Source organism: Schistocerca serialis, chromosome 3 (assembly GCF_023864345.2).
Source record: "Schistocerca serialis cubense isolate TAMUIC-IGC-003099 chromosome 3, iqSchSeri2.2, whole genome shotgun sequence".
NCBI classification, from domain to species: domain Eukaryota; kingdom Metazoa; phylum Arthropoda; class Insecta; order Orthoptera; family Acrididae; genus Schistocerca; species Schistocerca serialis.
In genome coordinates this window covers 783,086,941-783,099,659 of record NC_064640.1, presented here as the reverse complement: position 1 = coordinate 783,099,659, position 12,719 = coordinate 783,086,941, and the positions used below count along the sequence as shown (strand labels likewise).

Below are 12,719 nucleotides of genomic sequence, written 5' to 3'. Positions count from 1 at the left end.
GGACACATCTTATAAACAAATGCACAGTAACCAGATCACGCAAACAGTGCACAGGATCATTCCCTGACTACCCCCGGAAAGGCTACGAGCTGCAGACCCAAGACCAGCTGAGCGCAACGAACACTAAGCACGAGCACCAAGATTTTCTGTCCCTAGACACAAGTATAGAGATGAATCTAGTTTCTCCCAAGTCCCTAATACTGAGGCTTGAAGGAATCGTCAGTTTGGTTAGGGATCGATATGTACAGGGTAAAAATTGTAGAGGCGGACCATAGCTCGAATACAGTAGGCTGGTTCGGATGGATGTTGGTTGTAGTAGTTATGTAGGGACGAAGAGGCTTGCAAAGGATAGAATAACGTGGACAGCCTGGCTCAAACCAATCTTCGGAGTGAAGGCCACAACAACACCATATTCTACTTTTTTCAAACAATTTTTATGAAAGCATTCTTAAGTTATCTTTTAAACGACTTTTATTGCGTCTTAAATACAAAATAAACAATTTTATTATCTAAATTTAAGTTATTAGAAAAAAACTGCTGAAATACGCACGCCAAAGACATGCTGACAATTTGAAGCAATGTGATGTCTGTTCGGTTCTTTTACGTCAGCTAGGTGTCTAAAATGGTGGTACATATAGTTTAGGGTGATTGTTTAGTATATGTATGTGTTCTTCTTATAGGTGTAAAATATCATTGGAAATGATTCATCTTTTTGTTTATCTGGCTTATGAACTTGTAATCTGACGCTGGGGGCTGCTTCATGGAATGTTATGATACGCCGTTTTCGCAGTTTCTGTTAGCACGCCGGTTATATGTTAAATATATTAATCTCAGTTGTTGGATTCGAAATGACGATGGTTAAATGTTAATGTGCTGTGGCAGTGACTTCATCAAAACATGGTTAGTGCTTGTGATAATTTTTCATTTGCAAAGCCTGGCGATTTTTATTGTGCAGCATTTCGCAGCGTGTTTCGACGCGTCGATGTTAGATGCAAAAACAGTGTAAGTTTATGGAAAATTAGTAGTGGTTTATGTTGTTTTTCAGCACTAAGACTATAATGCCAGTGGTTGACTAAGTGTCGTGTATTTTAGACAATTTTTATACCTATTTGCTACATCTGTGTGCATTCTTTTCTGTGCAAATGAATGACGCGAAAATTTCACAGTTTCTACATGTTCAATCAAAAGAAAAACTAGACGTTTTTATCGCGCAGAATAATTTGTTACCCAGTAACTGTTTTACTTTGTGGTCAGTAGACGTCAGCGGCCTTCTGAAAGTGTTTGGTGTGTTGATTTAGCGCTGTATTAAAATGTGATACAAGTCCTTTAATGAGGGACATAAATTTAGATTGTGAGGGTCCAATTACAACCCGGTCGGTGTGTGATCAGAAACTTTTGAGGTGTAGTCGACTCTGCTCAGTAATGTACTTTATTAGTACATTTTTTTGGTCGGCAATAGTTTGAGAGAAGATATCATATGTGACATAATAAAACCGAATAATTATGAAAGTTTATTCACTAGTTGTATTGCTGGGTATTTTTGTATTGGCCTTAATACTACTCGATGTGCGGAGATCTGCACCTACATCTGCCTTTCTTTATAAAATGAGGCCATGCTGACTATGAAAGCAGTTTTTGTGTATGTTTCCATATATTTTGAGACGTGTCTTTTTGTGTTAGACGTTCTGTTCTGTATCTGAGTATGTCAAATACCACAAATTAGTTTTGCAACTTTTTCTGTTCTGTGTAAGGAGTAAGAGAGGGGCTATCTTAGGTCATAAATTCAGTGGTCATGCAGAGCTATACACAACCAGAAGATGGCTGAGTGTTACTAAATTCATTAGTAATGCTCTGCCAGTTTGCAACCAAAATAATTTCATAGAACTGAGCAATTAAGTAGCAGTAGGTGAAGATGATTATTATAACACTTTTTCTGTATGTGCTGTAAGAAAATTTGCCTCATTGCTACTATTGGTGACCCATGCAGACATTTATGATACAAATTAGTGATGTCATAGTAATTTATTGTTGGAATTGAGTGCACTGTCTTGAAGATTTTTGAGGCACACAGTTTTATTTGCCAATAATGAGCAGGTAATTGTGTGCAGTAGTAGGCCTATCTGCCCACACATGAAGGGGGAAGAGTGTCACTGTTGGTTGTTTTTGTTGTTATTGCTGCTGCTATGAACCATGGACCTTGCCGTTGGTGGGGAGGCTTGCGTGCCTCAGCGATACAGATAGCCGTACCGTAGGTGCAACCACAACGGAGGGGTATCTGTTGAGAGGCCAGACAAACGTGTGGTTCCTGAAGAGGGGCAGCAGCCTTTTCAGTAGTTGCAAGGGCAACAGTCTGGATGATTGACTGATCTGGCCTTGTAACAATAACCAAAACGGCCTTGCTGTGCTGGTACTGCGAACGGCTGAAAGCAAGGGGAAACTACAGCCGTAATTTTTCCCGAGGGCATGCAGCTTTACTGTATGATTACATGATGATGGCGTCCTCTTGGGTAAAATATTCCGGAGGTAAAATAGTCCCCCATTCGGATCTCCGGGCGGGGACTACTCAAGAGGATGTCGTTATCAGGAGAAAGAAAACTGGCTTTCTACGGATCGGAGCGTGGAATGTCAGATCCCTTAATCGGGCAGGTAGGTTAGAAAATTTAAAAAGGGAAATGGATAGGTTGAAGTTAGATATAGTGGGAATTAGTGAAGTTCGGTGGCAGGAGGAACAAGACTTCTGGTCAGGTGACTATAGGGTTATAAACACAAAATCAAATAGGGGTAATGCAGGAGTAGGTTTAATAATGAATAGGAAAATAGGAATGCGGGTAAGCTACTACAAACAGCATAGTGAACGCATTATTGTGGCCAAGATAGATACGAAGCCCACGCCTACTACAGTAGTACAAGTTTATATGCCAACTAGCTCTGCAGATGACGAAGAAATTGAAGAAATGTATGATGAAATAAAATAAATTATTCAGATTGTGAAGGGAGACGAAAATTTAATAGTCATGGGTGACTGGAATTCGAGTGTAGGAAAAGGGAGAGAAGGTAACATAGTAGGTGAATATGGATTGGGGGACAGAAATGAAAGAGGAAGCCGCCTGGTCGAATTTTGCACAGAGCACAACATAATCATAACTAACACTTGGTTTAAGAATCATGAAAGAAGGTTGTATACATGGAAGAACCCTGGAGATACTAAAAGGTATCAGATAGATTATATAATGGTAAGACAGAGATTTAGGAACCAGGTTTTAAATTGTAAGACACTTCCAGGGGCAGATGTGGACTCTGACCACAATCTATTGGTTATGACCTGTAGATTAAAACTGAAGAAACTGCAAAAAGGTGGGAATTTAAGGAGATGGGACCTGGATAAACTAAAAGAACCAGAGGTTGTACAGAGATTCAGGGAGAGCATAAGGGAGCAATTGACAGGAATGGGGGAAATAAATACAGTAGAAGAAGAATGGGTAGCTTTGAGGGATGAAGTAGTGAAGGCAGCAGAGGATCAAGTAGGTAAAAAGACAAGGGCTAGTGGAAATCCTTGGGTAACAGAAGAAATATTGAATTTAATTGATGAAAGGAGAAAATATAAAAATGCAGTAAGTGAAACAGGCAAAAAGGAATACAAACGTCTCAAAAATGAGATCGACAGGAAGTGCAAAATGGCTAAGCAGGGATGGCTAGAGGACAAATGTAAGGATGTAGAGGCCTATCTCACTAGGGGTAAGATAGATACCGCCTACAGGAAAATTAAAGAGACCTTTGGAGATAAGAGAACGACTTGTATGAATATCAAGAGCTCAGATGGAAACCCAGTTCTAAGCAAAGAAGGGAAGGCAGAAAGGTGGAAGGAGTATATAGAGGGTCTATACAAGGGCGATGTACTTGAGGACAATATTATGGAAATGGAAGAGGATGTAGATGAAGATGAAATGGGAGATATGATACTGCGTGAAGAGTTTGACAGAGCACTGAAAGACCTGAGTCGAAACAAGGCCCCCGGAGTAGACAATATTCCATTGGAACTACTGACGGCCGTGGGAGAGCCAGTCCTGACAAAACTCTACCATCTGGTGAGCAAGATGTATGAAACAGGCGAAATACCCTCAGACTTCAAGAAGAATATAATAATTCCAATCCCAAAGAAAGCAGGTGTTGACAGATGTGAAAATTACCGAACTATCAGTTTAATAAGTCACAGCTGCAAAATACTAACACGAATTCTTTACAGACGAATGGAAAAACTAGTAGAAGCCAACCTCGGGGAAGATCAGTTTGGATTCCGTAGAAACACTGGAACACGTGAGGCAATACTGACCTTACGACTTATCTTAGAAGAAAGATTAAGGAAAGGCAAACCTACGTTTCTAGCATTTGTAGACTTAGAGAAAGCTTTTGACAATGTTGACTGGAATACTCTCTTTCAAATTCTAAAGGTGGCAGGGGTAATATACAGGGAGCGGAAGGCTATTTACAATTTGTACAGAAACCAGATGGCAGTTATAAGAGTCGAGGGACATGAAAGGGAAGCAGTGGTTGGGAAGGGAGTAAGACAGGGTTGTAGCCTCTCCCCGATGTTGTTCAATCTGTATATTGAGCAAGCAGTAAAGGAAACAAAAGAAAAATTCGGAGTAGGTATTAAAATTCATGGAGAAGAAATAAAAACTTTGAGGTTCGCCGATGACATTGTAATTCTGTCAGAGACAGCAAAGGACTTGGAAGAGCAGTTGAATGGAATGGACAGTGTCTTGAAAGGAGGATATAAGATGAACATCAACAAAAGCAAAACAAGGATAATGGAATGTAGTCTAATTAAGTCGGGTGATGCTGAGGGAATTAGATTAGGAAATGAGGCACTTAAAGTAGTAAAGGAGTTTAGCTATTTGGGGAGCAAAATAACTGATGATGGTCGAAGTAGAGAGGATATAAAATGTAGGCTGGCAATGGCAAGGAAAGCGTTTCTGAAGAAGAGAAATTTGTTAACATCCAGTATAGATTTAAGTGTCAGGAAGTCATTTCTGAAAGTATTCGTATGGAGTGTAGCCATGTATGGAAGTGAAACATGGACGATAAATATTTTGGACAAGAAGAGAATAGAAGCTTTCGAAATGTGGTGCTACAGAAGAATGCTGAAGATTAGATGGGTAGATCACATAACTAATGAGGAAGTATTGAATAGGATTGGGGAGAAGAGAAGTTTGTGGCACAACTTGACCAGAAGAAGGGATCGGTTGGTAGGGCATGTTCTGAGGCATCAAGGGATCACCAATTTAGTATTGGAGGGCAGCGTGGAGGGTAAAAATCGTAGAGGGAGACCAAGAGATGAATACACTAAGCAGATTCAGAAGGATGTAGGTTGCAGTAGGTACTGGGAGATGAAAAAGCTTGCACAGGATAGAGTAGCATGGAGAGCTGCATCAAACCAGTCTCAGGACTGAAGACCACAACAACAACGTATTAGAGTTGGTTATTAAATAAGCATGTCATTCACTTTGATACATTAAGAAACATCTCACCTTAGATATTATAAAATCATTTATTTTTTAATTAATTTATGAATTTGTGGATACTTCATTAATTTTTTGTTTACTGCAGAAGAAACAGTTGAGGGCAGGGGAGGTGGGACTCGTACATAATATGTTTGGCATTAAGTGTAAATAATTGATGATTTTTGGAGTGTTTCAACAGTTCATGGTCAGTAAAACTAATATGACACTCCATAATATTAACATAAAGGGAATGGGTTCAGGACTATGAAGTTTACTACTGAAAAGTTGTGCCGGCAAAGAAAAATATTTTGTGCAATTGGTGCACCTCAGGGGTGATTTAGTTTGTTTCTTTCTGTTTTATCTCACTACTGTTGTTTCAGCCAAATTCAGATGGTAGGTGGGTGTCAGTGGGGGTTAGGGGTAATAGATCTGCTGGCACAAGCATAGACATCAGACTGCACTACAAATCTGTTTGCACTGTATAATTCACATTCACTGGCGTTACCAACTTGCAGTAGTTCAGGGATTTTATGCTGGAAATAGGCTGTGAAAGTTAGATTGGATCACATGATAAATTTTGGTAAAAGTAACTTAGCCTAATTGTTTTATGTGAATGGCACAATTTGAAAATACGTCTTGCGGGATATTCTTAAGATGTGAATTGGGATCAAAATACATGTGTGGGAGTCATTTAGTTTTAAATTTTTATGCTATAATGTACATAAATTTCAAATGTTCAGCTTACTATGAACTTTAGTGTGAAGTACAAATCCTTTCTTGTGGTGTTTCAAATCAGACCCAATTGAGGTGCTGTGTAATAATCCCATTGCTGTCTTCTGTCCATTTCAAATGAAATGGCAACTATATGACAGGAGCAAATTGGAAGACTGGTACAAGGAAGCAGAATAGACACCCACAATAATAAAGAAGGAAAAGTTGCTGTGGAATAAATATGTGCTCCAGTAGCAAGTTCAGAGTTTGACGGCCCACTAAACATCCATAACTCAAACAGATTAGCAGAAATTAACGATGTATCTTTGCAGAGGTATAGGAGGAGGTATTTTAGCCAGTGTCAAAAATCATTTGATAAAGTTTTGAGGGGCCGTATACCTCTAACCTCGCCATGTATGAGAGTAATGCTTGCCACAGTCACGGGAAGTTGTGGTAGCCGAACAGCTCATGTGTATAGCCACTGATTTAACAATTTTTCCTGTTCGATCACAGGAGATGTACTAGGTGTTTAACACCACTGTATGATACGAGGTGGTAGAGTGCAATCATACTGAATTCATTCGCACAAACGAGTAATAAAATAACACTGAGTTCTCACTTGCTGCTTTTCACACATTTGGTAAACAGAAAATAATGGAAAGTGAAATAATTAACTTACAAGGTAACATATACTATGCTACAGATCAGTGTCATCACAGCTTGTATTTAATATTCACATGCTTTGGCCTCACTAACTCACAATCAAACAGTTCTCTTCACACCTAGACACCTCGGGATATGTTACATGTGAGTATGTTACCACAACATCAATTCTGCCATTGAAATCAAAACGTTAATGATATTTCAGTGCAGGAAGTGCAAAACTATACTATATACTAATAAAGGGAATAACAATAAGTGGTAAAAGTAGAAAATGAAGAAAGAGTCATCCACACAATGTGAGTAATTTGTAGCCTTTTTTTGTCATCATAGCCAACATTAGTGCATCAGATGAAGTTATTACAAAACATTTCAACATAAAAGGTCCAAATGTGTTTTTTTATATATTTAAAATTGGCGCATCAATTTGTGGCAAAAGCAGAATATGGAGGAGCGGATGTCCTTCAAATGCAATTAATTTGTGTGTTAACAGCTTGTAGGTAGTTAACAGCTGTACATTGGGTACCACATTCTGTCCTCCTGTTGGCTACTTCCAACATGACTTGGAGACACATTGCCAACACCCGCACTAGACTGTGATAAAATGCAGTGCTCTTTCTAAAGTTTAGCAAACCCTTCACACAGGTTACTTATCAGATTTCTAGGAAAACATTACCACGCTGCTGTAGAGAGCACAGACAGACAAGTGTGAAAACTGTGTGACCATCAATGTCTTGGAACAGAAACTGAATGAAGATCAATTTGCTTTAAAAAATGAGTAACAATTCTGACTTGCACGTACTAATGACAGAACAAATGGAAAAGAAGAGAAATTAACATGCTTGCATGAAATTCATGAAGTCTTTGACAGAATAAGATGTTCAAAAATCATGAGACAATTAGGATTAAAGTCCATAGACAGACAGAGGAGTTGAAACATCTACGAAAATCAGACGGACGTGATAAAGTGGAAGGAACGCAAGTTTTTAACAAGAAGCATGTCATTCATGACTGTTGCTAATCACTAGTGTTGTTTAACATTTTTGATGAAGTGCTGTGGGAAGTGAATGAAAACTTCAGAACAGTCTGAATAAATCTGCAAGGAGAACAAAGGATCACAGGTGGCATAGATTTTTGGTTGAAAATAAGGAATAATTAGTGGTTAAATATAGATGACCATTCTGATATAAATTTTCTGTTGATTTCCTGAATCACTTGATGAGAATGTGTAGTAGTTATTTCAGTATGGGCAGGGTCAGTTTGTTTTTGAAGTTTACAGTCAGAAACATTCTTGTGAACAGTACATAAGTGCAACATTATCAAACAAGGAAATTCACAATCCCACACATGAGATGTACTTCTGGACCCAGAAGAAGTGAAAAGTTACTTTCTAACTTCAAAAAGTCAGCTGAAAAACAAAATCAATCAAAACGGCTCACATGCATTAAATCTACTAGGTGCTGAGCCCATGGGGAGGGATGATTTATGCTGGAATATTATCACTCTCAAGGATATTATAAAATCTGTGTCAAAAGTCCTCTGTTTTAAGAAGTATTCAGGAACTTAAGATTTTAACCTGATGATGCTCTCAAAATTGCTAATGTTTTACCAGTTTACATAAAGGGAGATTAGCATCTGCCCCAAGACAGCGGATTAGTTTCTATTGTGCTAGATTATTCCAAAGCTTTAGGGGGTATGTGCAATGAGCTTAATGCCTATTTCAAAAAAACATGATCTTTTCTCCAACGCAGTTTGGATTTCATAGTGGTAAAAATACTATTGCTACTAATGGTTGTCACTGATGTTAACGAGGTGCTGACTGCATTTGACAGTAAGGATCTGGTGTCTGTTGTGCTTTGTGATACCAGTAAAGCATTTGGCTGCATACCCAAACACACCCTATTTGCAAAACGGTAATTTTAAGGCATACACAACCCATCTTTAGCTGTAATCTAATTGTAGTTAAGAGGCAGGAGATAGTTTTGTCTCCATTAAACATTATGGTTTTCGCTAAAGGAAGTTCATACTTGAGTGTCACAGGTCTTTGACTTTGGTTCATTTCTGTTCATTGTTGCAGTCAATGATTTACCTCACGACATTGGAGTTAATTCAGTAGTGTGTTATGCAGATGACACGGCACTGCTCTATACACAGTTATACTGTGCAACTGAATTGGGCAACTCATGGAAAAATTGGAACTAGCAATGAACTGGTTTTTTTTTTTTTTCCCCATCCAATGCAATCCTTTGAAATCTTGATACAACATAGGAACTGATTGCAGGATTGTCAGAAGGTGTAAAAAATTAAATCAGTGACACTGGTAGGCTTTCACATTGTTTCAAAATTAAACCAGGAGGAACATATAAGCAATGTCTGCAAGAGAATGGCTAGAGTGGACTAGCCATGTGGAAACTGGCAAATGCAGTCATTAATGGGTGTTTGAAGGTGACATATCTGGCATTTTCTCTCGCACACATCCTTAATCATACTGATATGTGGATATTATTGTTGTTGGTGAAACTGAAAATTCAAAACTAAGAGTATCCTGAATAATGAGCAAAGTGAATCCTAAGGAAAACTGCAACCCTCCTTTATCGAGTTAAAGATATGTTCTGTTGTAAATCTGTACTGCATTGCTTTATATGAAAAGCATCTTAGGTGAGTTTGATACCTGAGAGAATACACACCTTCACAACACTAGAGGCAAACTGGCCTGCAATATCTACATACGTACCCCCCCCTCCCAAGTCACCGTATGGTGCATGGCAGAAGGTACCTTGTATCACAACTAGTCATTTCCTTTCCTGTAACACTCAGAAATAGAGCAAGGGGAAAAACAACTGTATATGCCTCTATACGACCTCTAATTTCTTTTATCTTACCTTTGTGGTCGTGCCACAAAATGTACTTTGGCGGTAGTAGAATCTTTCTGCAGCCAGCTTCAGATGCGTGTTCTCTAAATTTTCTGAGCATTGTTCATTAAAAAGAATGTATTCTTCCCTCCAGGGATTCCCACTTGAGATTCCGAAGCATCTCCGTAATACTTGCTTGTTGGTCAAATCTAGCAGCACACCTCCGAATGACTTCAAGTCTTACTTTAATCCAACCTGGTAGGGATCCCAAACACTCATGCAGTACTCAAGAATGGTGGGCCCTAGTGTCCTATATGTGGTCTCTGTTACAGATGAACTATACTTGCCTAAAATTCTTACAGTAAACCAGAGTTGGGCTATTCACCTTCAATCCATACACGATAATGCCATTTCATATTGCTTTGCAGTGTTTTGCCTAGGTATTTACATGATGTGAATGTGTGAAGCAGCACACTACTAATGCTGTATTCAAACATTACAGAATTGCTTTTCCTACTCATCTGCATTAATTTACATTTTTCTACATTTAGAGCTATTTGGCATTCATCACACCAACAAGAATTTGGTCTAAGTCATTGTGTATCCTCCTTCAGTTACTCAACAACAGCTTCCCGTACACCAAAGCAAATAGCTGCCGATTGCTGCTCACCCATAGCTGCCGATTGCTGCTCACCCTGTCTGTAAGATCATAAGTTATAAAATCAGTTAATTCCTTGACTTATAATTTTTAGAAAGTTAACATTTATGATTGGTGATTGAAGCATCCATTCTAAAAGGTAACAATTATTTGAAATAAACATCATCAGTAGTAGTTTTTAAAAATATCCTGGAAAAAGTGGCATGAAATTTAAAAACTTTCTTATAAAAGTTAATAGTATATTTTATTTCTAACCGATTCATATAATATTAATAGCTGTTTGCAAGAAGTTTGGAAATAAGTACCATATTTCATTTTGAGTGCATTCATAATCATTATAGATTTGAAATTACTATGCAGTAATTGCTGTGGACAAGACATTATTTACGTAGATTATTGATGTTCCTTGAAGGTATTACTGTGTAATTTGATAATATTTTAAGCTTACCATTTCTTCAATGAAATTAATTCCTGTGCAATACAGTAACATCCAGACAACGCAAACAAGTTACGTCTGATTGGGGCTAGTGAAGTCTGTGATTCTGGTGTTTTGCTTTTATTGCTGTTATCATTATCAGCACATTATTATTATTATTATTATTATTATTATTATTATTATTTCTTTCTTTTCTCAGACGTTATGTCTGGTCAAAAATGGAAAGTGACGCGGACCTTGATCAAGCGTGACTTCCTTTTAACTGTACGGTATATGTTATATTGCATTTAGGAACTTTCGGGTTATTGAACATGTATAAATAATTACGGATTTCTGTAGTTGTATATGTAAGTTTGGATGTAGCTTTATTACATTGATGTACAGGTGGATATTGTGTGGTATGACTCCTGTAGTTGATAGTATAATTGGTATAATGTCAACTTTATCCTGATGCCACATGTCCTTGACTTCCTCAGCCAGTTGGATGTATTTTTCAATTTTTTCTCCTGTTTTCTTTTGTATATTTGTTGTATTGGGTATGGATATTTTGATTAGTTGTGTTAATTTCTTCTTTTTATTGGTGAGTATGATGTCAGGTTTGTTATGTGGTGGTGTTTTATCTGTTATAATGGTTCTGTTCCAGTATATTATTATTATTATTATTATTATTATTATTATTATTATTATTATTATTATTATTATTATTATCATTATTACATGATCATCATATAATGGATGTTGTGAAACTTTGCTGCAGCATGGCTTAAGATCTAGATTAGATGGGAAGGTGACAGTTTGTTGTGTGGGTTGGAGCCAATATATGTCCTAACAAACTTTACATATACATTACAAATTTTTAGTTGTATTTGTGTGTTTGGTGAAAACTATTATTTTTCCCACTGTGATGTGATATTTTCAGGTTTGTGTTAAAGGGGCTCAACAACAAGTATATTGCTCCCCTCTCCCACCCCTTCCCATATTCCCACAGGATATTAGACTCTTTGACATTTGAAATATGTGTAATTGTATAGTGTATTAACCCTACTGCCTGATAGCATCATAGCTGATGGATTGTATCATCTTGTCTTCTACTTCCTAGCCCAGCATCATGACAGAATAGCCTAGTGCTGAAAGTAGGTGTTAAACCAGTATTTGACCACACAAATACCTCCCAAACCAACCAAAGGCAAATGAAATATAGTACACCTACATCAGTAGTCTGTGAGCAAATGGTGGACGGTAACTTGTGTACCACTATCATTTTATCGCCTTCTATGTTCTGTTTGCAAATGGTGCATGAGAAGGACGGCTGTCATATTTCATATGAAAGCTGTCATATCTACACAAAAAATTTAATCATTGGTGACAGAATTAGTGAACTATTAATCTCTTATACACACCCATCTGTGGAGGTTTCATTGTGGCATGAATTCATGATGAACTAACCGTTCAAAATCAAAGAAAACTATCAGCATGGCCTCAACATTTGACCTGAGCTAATAAGATTTTTTTGATCTTGGAGAACCTTTCCCAACCCATTGTGAAGATTGAACCTTGGTCTCAACATCATAACCATAGACCCTGGTCTGAACGTCGTAACCATAGACCCACGTCTCATCATCAGGTATGATTCTCTTAAGAAACACCTCATTCTCATTTGCGCAATTCAAAAGCTCTTCACAGGTTGCGATTTGAAGGTCTTTCTGTTCTCGACTTGTGAACCATGGGATGAACTTGGTGGCAACACAATGCATTCAAAGGTGGTGTGTCAGGATTTCATGACATGATCCAACTGAAATGTCACATTCTTCTGCAATCTCGTGGACAGTTGGTCTTTGATTGGCATACACTGCTTTACTGATCTTACATGAGCATCATCGGTAGACGTTGAAGGGTGTCCT

The 12,719-nt window shown here is 37.9% G+C and overlaps 1 protein-coding gene across 1 annotated transcript in view; it reads left to right on the top strand.

Moving 5' to 3' along the window:
• The first annotated feature begins 623 nt into the window (after nt 1–623).
• The window catches only part of LOC126471227 (constitutive coactivator of PPAR-gamma-like protein 1 homolog), a 211,639-nt gene continuing 199,543 nt past the window's right edge, over nt 624–12,719 (top strand). Inside the window, exon 1 of the mRNA XM_050099350.1 lies at nt 624–900. The gene's annotated coding sequence lies outside the window, so the exon portion shown is untranslated. The remainder of the gene's footprint in view (nt 901–12,719) is intronic.